The sequence below is a fragment of the Giraffa tippelskirchi genome, chromosome 4 (genome assembly GCF_054371585.1).
Source record: "Giraffa tippelskirchi isolate mGirTip1 chromosome 4, T2T-mGirTip1v1.2.pri, whole genome shotgun sequence".
In the NCBI taxonomy this organism is placed as follows: Eukaryota; Metazoa; Chordata; class Mammalia; order Artiodactyla; family Giraffidae; genus Giraffa; species Giraffa tippelskirchi.
The window spans coordinates 130,903,247-130,917,411 of NC_137278.1; the positions used below are offsets into that span (position 1 = coordinate 130,903,247).

The 14,165-nt window shown below is 40.7% G+C and overlaps 1 protein-coding gene and 1 long non-coding RNA gene across 8 annotated transcripts in view; one reads left to right on the forward strand and one right to left on the reverse strand.

Annotated features, from left to right (window-relative positions):
- DIP2B (DIP2 acetate--CoA ligase B (putative)) overlaps nt 1–14,165 on the reverse strand; it is a 228,430-nt gene that overhangs the window by 128,289 nt on the left and 85,976 nt on the right. The gene's annotated exons all lie outside the window — the stretch shown is intronic.
- Nucleotides 4,853–13,420, forward strand: LOC145544575 (uncharacterized). Its single transcript, XR_014081481.1, has 2 exons — nt 4,853–5,044; nt 13,261–13,420. It is a non-coding gene; the product is annotated as an uncharacterized LOC145544575 (long non-coding RNA).

Sequence of the window (14,165 nt, forward strand, 5' to 3'; positions counted from 1 at the left end):
GGAGAAAAGAGATAAGGATGGGTAAGTATATACAGTTGTTGAGGGAGTGCTGGAGGTGGGGTGGCAGGCAGAAGACAAAGAGGCTCTGGTCTGATGATCTCTAAATTTCTTTCTGAATAGCAGTCAAAATAAAGGTTTTTAACCTATTTCCACCCTCCTCTCTACTTTCAATTAGTATTAATAATAATACATGCAAAGTTCTTCGTTCCCAGCACAGAGGAAGCACTTAATAACATCTGCTACTCTAACAGTAAATTCTGACAGAGATGAAAATACCAGGCCACCTAACCTGTCTCTTGAGAAATCTGTATGCAGCTCAGGAAGCAACAGTTAGAACTGGACGTGGAACAACAGACTGGTTTCAAATAGGGAAAGGAGAATCTCAAGGCTGTACATTGTCACCCTGCTTATTTAACTTATATGCAGAGTACGTCATGAGAAATGCTGGGCTGGATGAAGCACAAGCTGGAATCAGGATTGCTGGGAGAAATATCAATAACCTCAGATATGCAGATGCTGCTGCTGCTGCTAAGTCGCTTCAGTCGTGTCCGCCTCTGTGTGACCCCATAGACGGCAGCCCACCAGGCTCCCCCATCCCTGGGATTCTCCACGCAAGAACACTGGAGTGGGTTGCCAGTTCCTTCTCCAATGCATGAAAGTGAAAAGTGAAAGTGAAGTCACTCAGTCATGTCTGACTCTTAGTGACCCCATGGACTGCAGCCTACCAGGCTCCTCCATCCATGGGATTTTCCAGGCAAGAGTACTGGAGTGGGTTGCCGTTGCCTTCTCCGATGATATGCAGATGACACCACCCTATGGCAGAAAGTAAAGAAGAACTAAAGAGCCTCTTGATGAAAGTGAAAGAGGAGAGTGAAAAAGTTGGCTTAAAGCTCAACATTCAGAAAACTAAGTTCATGGCATCCGGTCCCATCAGTTCAGTTCAGTTCAGTCGCTCAGTCGTGTCCGACTCTTTGCGATCCCATGAATTGCAGCATGCCAGGCCTCTCTGTCCATCACCAACTCCCGGAGTCTACCCAAACCCATGACCATCGAGTCGGTTATGCCATCCAGCCATCTCATCCTCTGTCGTCCCCTTCTCCTCCCGCCCCCAATCCTACCCAGCATTAGGGTCTTTTCCAATGAGTCACCCTTCGCATGAGGTGGCCAAAGTATTGGAGTTTCAGCTTCAACATCAAACCTTCCAATGAACGCCCAGGATTGATCTCTTTTAGGATGGATTGATTGGATCTCCTTGCAGTCCAAGGGACTCTCAAGAGTCTTCTCCAACACCACAGTTCAAAAGCATCAATTCTGCAGCGCTCAGCTTTCTTCACCGTCCAACTCTCACATCCATACATGACCACTGGAAAAACCACAGCCTTGACTAGACGGACTTTTGTTGGCAAAGGAATGTCTCTGTTTTTAAATATGCTATCTAGGTTGGCCATAACCTTCCTTCCAAGGAGTAAGCATCTTTTAATTTCATGGCTGCAATCACCATCAGCAGTGATTCGGGAGCCCAAAAAAATAAAGTCTGACACTGTTTCCACTGTTTCCCCATCTATTTCCCATGAAGTGATGGGACCAGATGCCATGATCTTAGTTTTCTGAACATTGAGCTTTAAGTCAACTTTTTTACTCTCCTCTTTCACTTTCATCAAGAGGCTCTTTAGTTCTTCTTCACTTTCTGCCATAAGGGTGGTGTCATCCGCATATCTGAGGTTATTGATATTTCTCCCGGCAATCTTGATTCCAGCTTGTGTTTCTTCCAGCCCAGTCCCATCACTTCATGGCAAATAGATGGGGAAACAGTGGAAACAGTAGTAGACTTTATTTTGGGGGGCTCCAAAATCACTGCAGATGGTGACTGCAGCCATGAAATTAAAAGATGCTTACTCCTTGGCAGGAAAGTTATGACCAACGTAAACAGCATATTAAAAAGCAGAGACATTATTTTGCCAACAAAGGTCCGCCTAGTCAAGGCTGTGGTTTTTCCAATAGTCATGTATGGATGTGAGAGCTGGACTATAAAGAAAGCTGAGCGCCGAAGAATTGATGCTTTTGAATTGCGTTGTTGGAGAAGACTCTTGAGAGTCCCTTGGACTGCAAGGAGATTCAACCAGGTCCATCTAAAGGAGAGCAGTCTTGACTGTTCAATGGAAGGACTGATGCTGAAGCTGAAACTCCAACACTTTGGCCACCTGATGAGAAGAACTGACTCATCTGAAAAGACCCTGATAGTGGGAAAGACTGAAGGCGGTTGAAGAAGGGGACCACCGAGGATGAGATGGTTGGATGGCATCAATGACTCAATGGACATGAGTTTGGGTAAACTCCAGGAGTTGGTGATGGACAGGGAGGCCTGGCCTGCTGCAGTCCATGGGGTCGCAAAGAGCTGGACACGACTGAGTGACTCAACTGAACTGAACTCTAATGGCAGAGAGAGTTAACTAAAGAAATGAGAGTGTGCCAGACACTGCTGAGGGTCCAGGAGACAAGAGAACAGAGCTTTTAGTGGCACCAAGTTCCAGCTCTGTGATTTTCTCCAGTAACCCCTGAGAGAGGGCTGATAGTTGAATAATTTACAGCTGGGTTTTAACGGGAAATGAAAACGCAAGATGACAGGATCCGAGCTAGCAAGTGTTTATTAACAATCAACGAATAATAAATACTTGTTGAATAAATGATTGGTAATACTATCAACCCAACTTCTATAACTTTTTTAAGTTTCTGTGGAAAAAGCACTCAATTCATCTTGAATACATCACCCTCCATAAGAAATGATGGGATTCCAAAAGGAGAGAGTGCTAAAAGGAACTGGGGAAGGGAGATACATAAAGTTTCCCTGCTAGGCTGATTCTCCCTTCCCACTTTCCATACCTGCTTTTCATTTCTCACTGTGAATCTATTAAAGACCCAAAGAACGCCCCCCCAAAACAAACAAACAAATGATTACAGACAAAAGCCAAGAAAAAAGCGATAAGGAATAAAGAAGATGGAAGATTAATTTATGTTGTAAAGAAGACACTAAGAATTAAACTTTTCTTGGGCATTTCCTCCTAAAATGCCAGGGGAACAGGGCATATATATATAAATGAGAGATAATTGCTGGTACAGGGAGCGGCTTTGTGGGACTTGGTGGAAACTGAGAAGGGGTTCAGGTTCAGGTGAAAGAATGACTGGCGGGATGGGTTACCACCAGAAGGGGATGGGGAGGGAGGAAAAGAGGATTAAGCTATCAGGGGAAGAAAACGGAGTTCCTAAACCCAACAGGGTCCACTCTGAATCAGATTTTCATAAAAGATGTTCAGACACTACTGCCAGTTCCTCTTTTACCATGTCAAAATTTAAAATAACTAGCTGGCAGTCACCATTTTTAAAGATTAAATAAAAACAACCCATACCCCTCAATGCAGCCTCAGCAAAGAGAATAAATGTTAACTGCTCATAATTCTCTTAGGAATACAGGCTCCCTGAGGAATGGTGGATAAACAAGCAACAAGAATAAAAATGATCTTGCAGCTATGCAACTTGTAATAGAAAGTTGCTCATGGTTTTTCACAGGTTCAGGAGCTGATATCCTTAGCAGATTAAAAAAAAAAAAAAAAACCTAGCATGAAAGAAAGAAATGGGATAAACTGCTTAAGGATTTTTACAAATGACTCAATTTTGAATACACTATAGGAGCTGTAACTTTTGGTTTGGCTGTTATAGAATAGTTTCTTTCTTTCTGTAATGTGTGTGTCTCCTGTTCCCCTGAAGATATTTAAATCTCCAATACCATTACTAAAAAATGTACTTCTTTCCTGCAATTTCACTTAGAGAAAAGAAAAAAAAATTCCTTCCCAAAATAGCAAAGACAACAATGCGAGGAATAATCCTTCAGAGTCTGAACAGATATTTCCTGTACTTTACTCGATGTACTAATCACAAAGTTAGGAATTGAAAGGAAAAAAACACCACTATTGACATTTACCTTCAATAACAAAATACCCAGCACACCACTCTTGCCCTACCCTCACCTCCCCACAAAACAATAAGACACTCCTTGCTACATGTCTGAATATTACAAAAAATAAACTTTGAAAGCTGTCGATACATGGAATGTGAATATTAAGCAGGGTAAATGTTCTTTGTAATAATATGTAAGTAAATGAGAAAAGCCATTATTCTAGAATAAAAGCTAGAAATAATCAAGTTGGATCTGTTCAATTAGTAGTTGTATACTTAAATTTTTTTAAAAACTTTACTGAACTTATTCATTAAAAGTATTTTGTCATCGTGAATTTGAAATCCTATTTCCTTATTCCCATTCCCATCTGAAACAAGTATTTTTGCAATGTCATTTTTTCAGAAGGCAATTATGATATTTTAACAGAACATGAAAGATGAGGAAATAGTATAAAAAACCAAGTACAAAAGAAAGAAAAGTCAAACACAAGCAGTTTGTGTGCCAACAAGTTTAAAGACAGATTAAGTGCCCACATCATCTCTTCTTTTCTCCTCCAGAAGAGAATTTTTAGCTGGGTAAAACAACCACCTCAGGATAAAAACCACATTCCCCAGTCCCCTCACAGCTAGGTGTGGTCAAATAGCGGTTCTGGCCAATGCGGTTTGGACAGAAAGAATGTGTTTAACTTCCAGGTCCTGCTCTTTGAGGGGAAAAAGCACGTCCTCCCTTTTTCTCCCTTTCTGACAGCTGAAATGGGATTGTGGTGCTCAGCCATCTTGGACACAGACTGACGGCCAGACCCAGGAACTGTGAACTTCAGAACAGGAAGCCTGGAGTCTGATGACCTCACAGAGCAGAGAGGCCTCACTGGTGCAGACTGTTACATAACACAGAAATCAACTTCCATCGGGTTTAAGTACCTGTTATCTGGGGTTTCTTCTACATACAGTCAAACTCAAAATCCAACAAGTACATAGTAAATGAGATGATTTCCGGTCTGTGACAGCAAATAATTGCTGCTACTTGGTGTCCCCACCAGAACCACAAACCATGGCACTAAAACTGTTAGAAGCTAATTTAACTATTACATAGGTAAGTTATAGCCGTATAAACTTTTCACTGTTAATCTTTCTGATGAATCTTTTTACATACTCCATCTTACATAAGTGTGATTTTGATCCAGGCTGAATTCTTTTAGAGTAAATCTGGTTTACTTATTTAAAATCAAAACATTGCAAAGCAAACTCTCTGTAAAATTATCTAAAAACACACACTAAAAGTCTTGAACTGGACTCATCAATATACTGTGCATGTTAAACATTTCTGATAGATGCTGTTCCCATGAAAGGTTTTTTAGCATCATCAGGATGGCATTTCTGCACTGTGCATGCATGCTTGCTCAGTCATGTCCGACTTCTTGCAATCCCATGGACTGTAGCCTACCAGGTTCCTCTGTCCATGGAATTATCCTGGCAAAAATAATGGACTGAATTGCCATTTCCTACTCCAGGGGATCTTCCCAACTCAGGGATCAAACCTGTGTCTCCTCCGGCTCCTGCACTGGCAGGCAGATTCTTTACCACTGAGCCATTTACTACATGGCTCAGTGGTAAAGAATGTAGTAAATAGGAAGCCCATTTTATTACACTGTACTTGTGTTTATTTTTAAAGTTAAAACAGCAATCATTTGATATGCTGAGTTCCCCATCAAAACATTATCTAAATAAACTCCTAGTTAGAAATGGATGCTTGAGGGGCTTCCCTGGTGGCTCAGTGGTAAAGAATCTGCCTGCCAATTTAAGAGACACAGGTTTGATCCTTGATCCAGGAAGATCCCACACGTCACGGAACAACTAAGCCTGTGTGCCCCAACTATTGAGCCTGTGCTCTAGAGCCTGAGAGACACAATTACTGAGCCCTTGTGCCACAACTACTGAAGCCTGTGGTGCCCTAAAGCCTGTGCTCCACAGCAAGAGAGGCCACTGCAATGAGAAGCCTGTGTACTGTACTAGAGAGTAGCCCCCACTCGCCACAACTAGAGAAAAGCTCAAGCAGCAACGAAGACCCAGCACAGCCAACAATGTGACAAATGGTGAAAGACAACAGTATGGAAATAAGCAACTGTTTGAGGAATGACTTTTTCCCTCTATTTACAGACTAAGAGCTTGCTATACCAGAGCCATTAGTAATTCCAGGAAATTCTCTGAGCTTCAACCAGAGCAACTCTGCTGTTACTAGGTATACTCAATCATGCTTCAGTGTAAGATTCTGCTTGAACAAAAACCCCTCACATTAGCCAAAAGATTTAAAACTACCTAAATATAGTTGGTAGGCACAGAGCAATAGGCATATAGCTACCACTAAAAAGAAAGCTGTCAAACAATGGAAGAAAGTATTAATAAATCACTGGAAAGACCTGATTTGATGAAAAGAAGTAATGAGATTATTGTTTAAAAAAAAAAATTAAGTTTAAAATTTTCTGGATCCGTCCTAAAGTCAGACCGATCTAGATTATAAGCCTAGCTCATCACTTACCAACTATGTCTCTTTAGACAAGTTACTTAAGTTTCCTGGGTCCTTGTTTTTTCCATCTGTAAAAGGAGGAAACCTGTACTTATCTCATAGGACGGTTAATAGGATTAAGTTATTACCTCTGCAAAGTTCCTAGCAAAGTTCTTAGTCCAGAGGTGTTCAGTCACTCAGTAGCTAAGTCCTGTCTGACTCTTTGCAACCCCATGGACTGCAGCACACCAGGTTTCCCTGTACTTCACTATCTTCCAGAATTTGTTTGCTCAGATTCATGTCCACTGAGTCAGTGATGCCATCCAACCATCTCATCCTCTGTTGCTCCCTTCTCATTTTACCTTCAATCCTTCCCCACATCAGAGTATTTTCCAATGAGTTGGCTCTTTGCATCAGGTGGCCAAAGTACTGGCTTCAGCATCATTCAGCATCAGCTTCAGCATCATTCCTTCCAATGAATATTCAGGGTTGATTTCCTTTAGGATTCACCAGTTTGATCTCCATGTTATCCAAGGGATTCTCAAGAGTCTTCTCCAGTGCCACAATTTAAAAGCATCAATTCTTCAGTGCTCAGCCTTCTTTACGATTCATCTCTCACATCTATACATGATTACTGGAAAAACCAGTGCTTTGACTATATGAACCTTTGTCAGCAAAATGAGGTCTCTGCTTCTTAAAACGCTGTCTAGGATCAATAAATGTTACGCCCCTCCCTATCCACTCTGCCGCCAAACATCAGAATCTCAGAACAAATTACAAACAAAAGAATTCTGAAGTGGGTTGTATGCCTTTTTGCAATGGGTGATATTTATGTTGGAGATTAGCTAAAAACACTTCCTGGATGAAACCGTACACTTACCCAAAAATTTATACATCTGTGTTGAAAGCAGCATTATTCACAACCAAAAAGCAGAAACAATCCAGAAGTCCAACAACTGACAAAGGGATAAACAAAATGTGGTATATCCAAACACAGAATATTATCCAGCAATAAAAATACAGGTTGGGCTTCCCAGGTGGCGCAGTGGTAAAAGAATCCACCTGCCAATGCAGGAGACTCAGGAGACACGGGTTTGATTCCTGAGTTGGGAAGATCCCCTGGAGAAGGAAAAGGCAACCCACTCTAGTATTCTTGCCTGGGAAATCCCATGGACAGAGGAGCCTGGTGGGCTACAGTCCATGGGGTTGCAAAGAGTTGGACACGATTAAGTGACTGAGCATATGCACACACACACAGGTACATGCTACAACATGGATGAACCTTGAAAACCTTATGCTAAATGAAATAAGCCAGTCACAGAAGACTGCATTTTGTATGATTCCATGGACATGACTGAGTGACTGAGCACACACATTTACGTGAAATATCCAGAAGAGTCAAATCCATAGATATAGAAAGTAGAAGGGGTAGAAGGCATGGGAAGCGACAACTAATGGATATGAGGTTTCCTCTAGCAGTGATGAAAGTGTTTTAAAATTAGACTACAATAAAGGTTGCACAACACTGTGAACTTACTAAAAAACACTGAGTTGCATATTTTAAATGGGTCAATTATGTGACATGTGAATTATACCTCAATGAAGCTTTTAAACAAACCTCACTGCATCTAAAATGTCATGAATCAAATCACAGCTATTGAAAATATACTATCTGCTAGAAAATAGACTACACGGGTGGGTATGTGTATATAAAACCTCTAATGTCATTTTATAATGTCTCCAGCAGTTTATCATGTTTACTTCTTTCTACTCATTATATGCAATGGATGCCTTATCTCCTGTGTACCTCCAATGATACCAGCTATGTGCCATACCTGGGGAAACTGAGAAGAGCCACTCAGCTTATATCTCTTGTGGAACTCTAACTGATAAACATTCTTTTAAAACAAATAGAACATTTATGAAAACTGACCACATCAATAGACCATAAAGTAAGTTATAAACATTTCAAAGACTGCTAACCTACAGACCACTTCATCTGTCAACAATACAATATAAATCAATAAAAGACAACTTTTTAAAAAGACCAGCTATAAAAAAGTCCTCTGTTGTGCCATTTACTTGTACTATGTACTATATACTTGCACATGTAACACATGTATACTGCCACTTGATAATGTTAGTTCACAAGGAAATAGCTGAGGCTGGGTGTATGTTTGCATACTGCCAACAGATTTCCTTATTATATCTAATACATTTGTTTCTCAAAAAATGTATATAACCAGTCATTTTTAGGAGTATCTGGGAATTTGCTCTTTAAAGCATTCATGGAGTAAATCTTTTTGTATTATAAATAATTATTGCCTAACTCGTCTGCACTTAATTCTTTCAAAAGCTTATTCTGTATTTAGCAGAGTATTCAGTACTGCATGAGATGCAAAACAATGCAGAGAAAGGAATTTGGTGCTCTGGTCAGTGCCAAGGTCAACATTTCCCCAAAGTGTTCTTCTAATTCAGCAAGCCAAGGCCTGGAACCAGTCCATGGCTTTATCACCATTGTGGATTTATCCTTGAGCAGTTCCTGAGAAAAGACCTCCTCTGGGTCCTATCTCAGCAGAAAAATGGGACCAGGCTTCAATCACCTGAGGTGACCAAGAGGTGACCAAACTAGCTTAAAAATTTGAAGGACAGCCAACAATCTTCCTCATCACTAAAATGGAGTGCCAAGTCATAGCTCTCCCCTCTCCTTTCCAGGCCAATGTCACTGAACCACTTCAGCCTCTTTTGAAAGACCTAATTCACAATTGCTTATTTTTTATTAGACTAGAGCAGTCTTCACATGAAGACAAAGCTAAATGCTCATTTCTCAGACTGTGATGTGCTCTTCTGCTGGTTCACCCACTCTACCTACTCCTCTTCTCAGACCTGGACATATCAAAGGCAACACTAAATTCTTTGCTAATTTATAAAAAGGCATGATCTTGTCAATCTTGTCAATGGTCTCTTTCAATTGACATCACTTGTTTATTTGCTTGAGAAAAATAGTTACAGCAAATAGGAAGTACTGAATTTTAACTTGGATACCAATTACACTGCTGATGTATTATACATAAACTTTGATACAACCATAGCATTTGTTGAGTATGCAAATCCCTGCTCTATTTCTATCTCATCTCTTTCTTCTAACAACAGATTCCTAGAAAGGAAGATGGAAACTATTGACATTTAGTAAAGTAATATATAAGCTTTAAGTTTGAAACCTATGAACTTGCTCAAAGCTGACAAGGAGGATTTCCAGAACTCCGAGTGCTCCTCTGTGATCCAGCCCTGAGTGGCTCATAACAAGAGTGAGAGAACTTTTGTTCTCTGATCACTGGATCATTATGTTCAATTATATAAGAGGAGCAATAACTGTGGCAACCAGGAGAGCACTGAGCAGAAAATACAACAGTGAAGACTGTGCCTAGCACCAAAATCATGTGCAAACAGATTTGGGCTCTTTAGAGACATGGTATGAGCAAGGTAAGATTTAAGCGCTAGGATAAAAGTAACAGGTTAATTACGAAGCAGAGTGTAGTAGTGTAGTAAGAATGCCTAGAAACATTACAAAGGCCACCAAAAACATCCTGCTGTGAGGTACTGTGGCATCCTGGTTAGTGCCCCAAATCTGGAGCCAGATGCTTGGATTTAATTCGGCTCTGCCACTTACTAAAAACTGTTCGCAGAAGCAAGAGAAGTGTCCACTGAACTGGTCAAGATGTAAAAAGCCAGTGTTTAAAAATCTTAAAATACATAAAACATAAAAAGCAAAGATACTTTAAAAGGCTTCCTCTGGTCAGCCTGTTTCCCATACTTTGTACTGTCCACGTAAACATAACAGAGGCACGCACATACGCAAGTGTGTGTTACTCATCTCTCCTTCAGCCACTGCCGATGGCCTGCGAGGAGTCAGGCATGGTCTAGGTCCCTAGGCTGTGCCGGAGCAGACAACAATTCCCTTGTGGAGCTTTGATCTGAGGGACAGAAAACTACTATAAACAAAGTGGGTGGATGAATTATACAGAAACGTTAAAAGGTAGAGAATGCTTTGGAAAAAGAAAAGTTTAGAAGAAGGAAAGCAGGGTCTGGGGGCTCAGCAGGCATTAAACAGGGCACTCAGGCAGAACTCATCTGAGAAGGTGAGATCAGAGCAAGACTGGAGGGAGGAGTTAACCACACAGACAGCTTGAGAAGAGCCTTCTGGTCGGACTCTTCCAGGAGGAGGAAACAGCTATGCAAATCAACGAACTGAGAACCCCAAACACGTTTCAAACTTTAACACGAGAAGCAATGATCAGCCTTTTTCCCAAATAATCACTCATCTTTGGAAAAATACTTTTCTGAGAGGTTTAAAAAAGACAGGCATGTCTGGATTTTACAGAAATATTTTTAAATTTAAAAAACTAATTATCTTGGTTAATCTGAACAGGTAAATGAATATTCTCCTGAATAACCACCCCACGGTGGAGAGAAGGGAGCCTGCAGGCAGCTAAGGGCAGGCCAGGCTCGCAGGGCCCCACCTCCCTATTCATCTGTCAGGCCTGTTCCACCTGAGATTCCAGGGAGCGAACCTTCCCCCATTGGCTATCAGACTGCTCCCCCACACAGGAAGCACATCCAGTTCGGGACCGGTATGAGGGAGATTTGTTTTTCTCATCTGTAAAGTGTTACTTACACCCACACTTATTCACACCACAAGGGCTTTTCTGTGGGAAATAGCGATCAACGTATTCTAATAACTAAAATAGTAAATTCTAAAAAAATATTTTGTCCTCATCAGATAGCAGCTAAAAGGGACTAAAGGGTGGTTTTGGAAATCATTTGAAACATCAAAAGAGTAACTGTCTTGGTCAAATGAACCGGCCTGGTCATAAGTACATAACTGAGGGGCAGAGATGTATTTCATTCAAACACATACAATTCTTGAATTTACTTGTCTCCTACCCTGAGTGAGTAAATGCTAATTGCTAACCATCATGAAAATAGCTCTAACTGGTTCTATAAACTGACACCATCTCCCAGACATTTGAGGTAGCTTACTAATTGAAAACAAAAGTTCCCAATATTTCCATTTTTTTTGTCCTGTTCAGTTGAGCTGCAGGAAATGGAAGCAGTTGAATGTGAATGTAAATACGGATGTCCTTACAGAACTGCTGTCATAAATTACATGATCAGGAAAAGAGCAAAACAATACAAAAGATCATAATCTCAAAGTCTCCTATTGCCATCACAGAAAACAGGTCATTTTTATAGAAATGGTGTTGATGATAACAGTTAAACTAATAAATAATAACCAGTGACTCCAGTCTTCCTAGGCAAAGTCTATAATTACACTCTGTCAAGCTTTCTGTTATATTCTAAGGCTATCTGGCTATATGAAGAAATAAGGAAATCAGAACATCCTTTCAGGGGAAACAATTGTGCAGTGTTCACAAGTCTGTAAAACATTTATATGTTTCGATCCAATACTTCTTCTAGGAATCTACCCAAAAGAAAAACAGAAACCTGTCCACTTGATGTTATTTTTACAGGGACCAACTGTGAACAGTTTTAAGAAGTATTTTAGAACATTATACATTGGGCTTCCCAGGTGGCACCAGTGGTAAAGAATTCACCTGCAATGCAGGAGGCATAAGAGTCTCCAGTTCGATCCCTGGGATGGGATGTTCCCCTGTAAGAGAGCATGGTAACCCACTCCAGTATTTTTACTTGGAGAATCCCATGGACAGAGGAGCCTGGCGGGCTACAGTCCATAGAGTCACAAAGGGTCGGACATGATTGCAAGACTTAGCACACACACACACATATCCAGCAAAAAAAAATATGTTCATTAAGAATTCCTCTAGCAGAAAGGAACTATCTTTGTTTAGGAAAAAAACTTCTTAAATAAACAAAGTAGACAGTATAGTACAATGTAAAATGCACGGGTTCGGGAATAAAATGATCTGGCTGGTGATTTGGTTCTATTCTTAACTATTAATAGCTATATCACTTTAAGCCAGTCAGTTCCAGCCCTCTGTTAAGTGTCCTCAGCTGCAAAACAGGGATGTGACTAACCAACTTACCTTCCTCACAGTAATTTGTGTGTGTGCCTGTGTGAGCAAAGGAAAGTAATAAATAAATCTGAAAACCTTTAGAAAGTTGTTAGTAAAGGATCATTATCATCATCATCCAAGCTGCAACTGAAGGAAAGAATAAAAAAGGGAAAAGAGGTACTTTTTTCTCAGTAGACAAAGGAGAAAAGGAAAGCAGGATGCCTTGTAAAATTACCCACTTACGGATGACCAGAGAGGTAGAACAGTGGTATTCAGGAAGAATCTACAATTGGACAAGGATACATGTTAGAGCAATGAGAAGCAGATGTAAAGCCAGGTAAAATATTATGTTTCAAAAGTCTCTCAGGAGAGGAGCACGTGGGGTGTGAATGGGGGTGGAGAAGAAAGCGATGTGTGTGAGGGACAGGAGGCAGGTTGACCAAAGAACTTGTGTCAAGATTCTCCCGAGGACTTTAAAGCCAGGATTAAGACAGTGAACAAAATTCTGTTCCAGAAGAGTACAACTAATGATGCAGGCAGGTTATATCCAATGTTCCTGAGACACTACCATTATCACTGCCTTAGTTAACTGGATTATTCAGTTTTTGTAAATCACCAGGATTCCCAGTATGTCCTTCCTTTAAAGAAAAAATCCTGTGCTCATTAATGCAGAAACAGGTAGGTGTGGATGACTTGGTGGCATTAAAGAAAGGAAAATAACCCAAACTCATATTTAGAAATTACTTGAGTTATTTCTGAATCTTACATCAGTCAGTTACACGGCTGCTTTGGACCCAACCTGACGGAATTATGTGACCATGTTCTGCAAGAGTGCTCACTTCATGCCACTGGGAGGGAAAAAGGCTGCTTGCCAAATGTGATAAAGAAAACTCTGAAGGGCTGAAAACAACTAAGCCAATGAGGAAAACCATCTAAGAAACCTTATGTTCATTTGCAACCTTCTCTCTTAAATGTGAGTACTCGCTTTAATGTAACATATACTTTATATTCACAAAGAAGATTGAAAAGATAACTATAAAGGAGAAGCTCTAAAATATTATTAAAGCACTCTACTGTTTCAGCTAAACATTTATCTCACACACACTCTGTGACGAAGTCCAGGATAGCACAGGAAGAGGTCTGTGAGACCCCCCTCCCTGACTGCAGGGGCAATTTCTCCTGACACCTCTCCGTTCAGAGGCCCTCAGTCTATCAGACATCATGCATCCCAGTGCTACCCTGTGACTCAAAGAGATGCTCATTTATTAATCACACTCCTCCAGGAATAGAAGACCACAGCACTACCTACTATGGTTCTAAGAAGATAACATTCTCACTTTTACCCTCCCCCCCCCCCCCCCCCCCGCTCTAGAGTAATCAGAACAGTAAGGGAGCTGTTGTCTGTAAACTCTGAGTACAATGGGTAAATTAAAAAATCATTTACATGAAATTCCATAATGCTGACAAAGAACCCAAGCATTTCAATATAAATGCCAGGTACAAGTAAATTTTACAGAACAGAAGTACAGTCAGGGCCATAGAAAACAAACTTGTGGTTACCAGGGGATTGGGGCGGGGCGGGGTGGGGGGTGGCAGGTGGGGAGAAAGATAAACTAGGAGACTGGGACTGAAAATACCCACTACCATATATAAAATAGATAACATAAGAATATGCT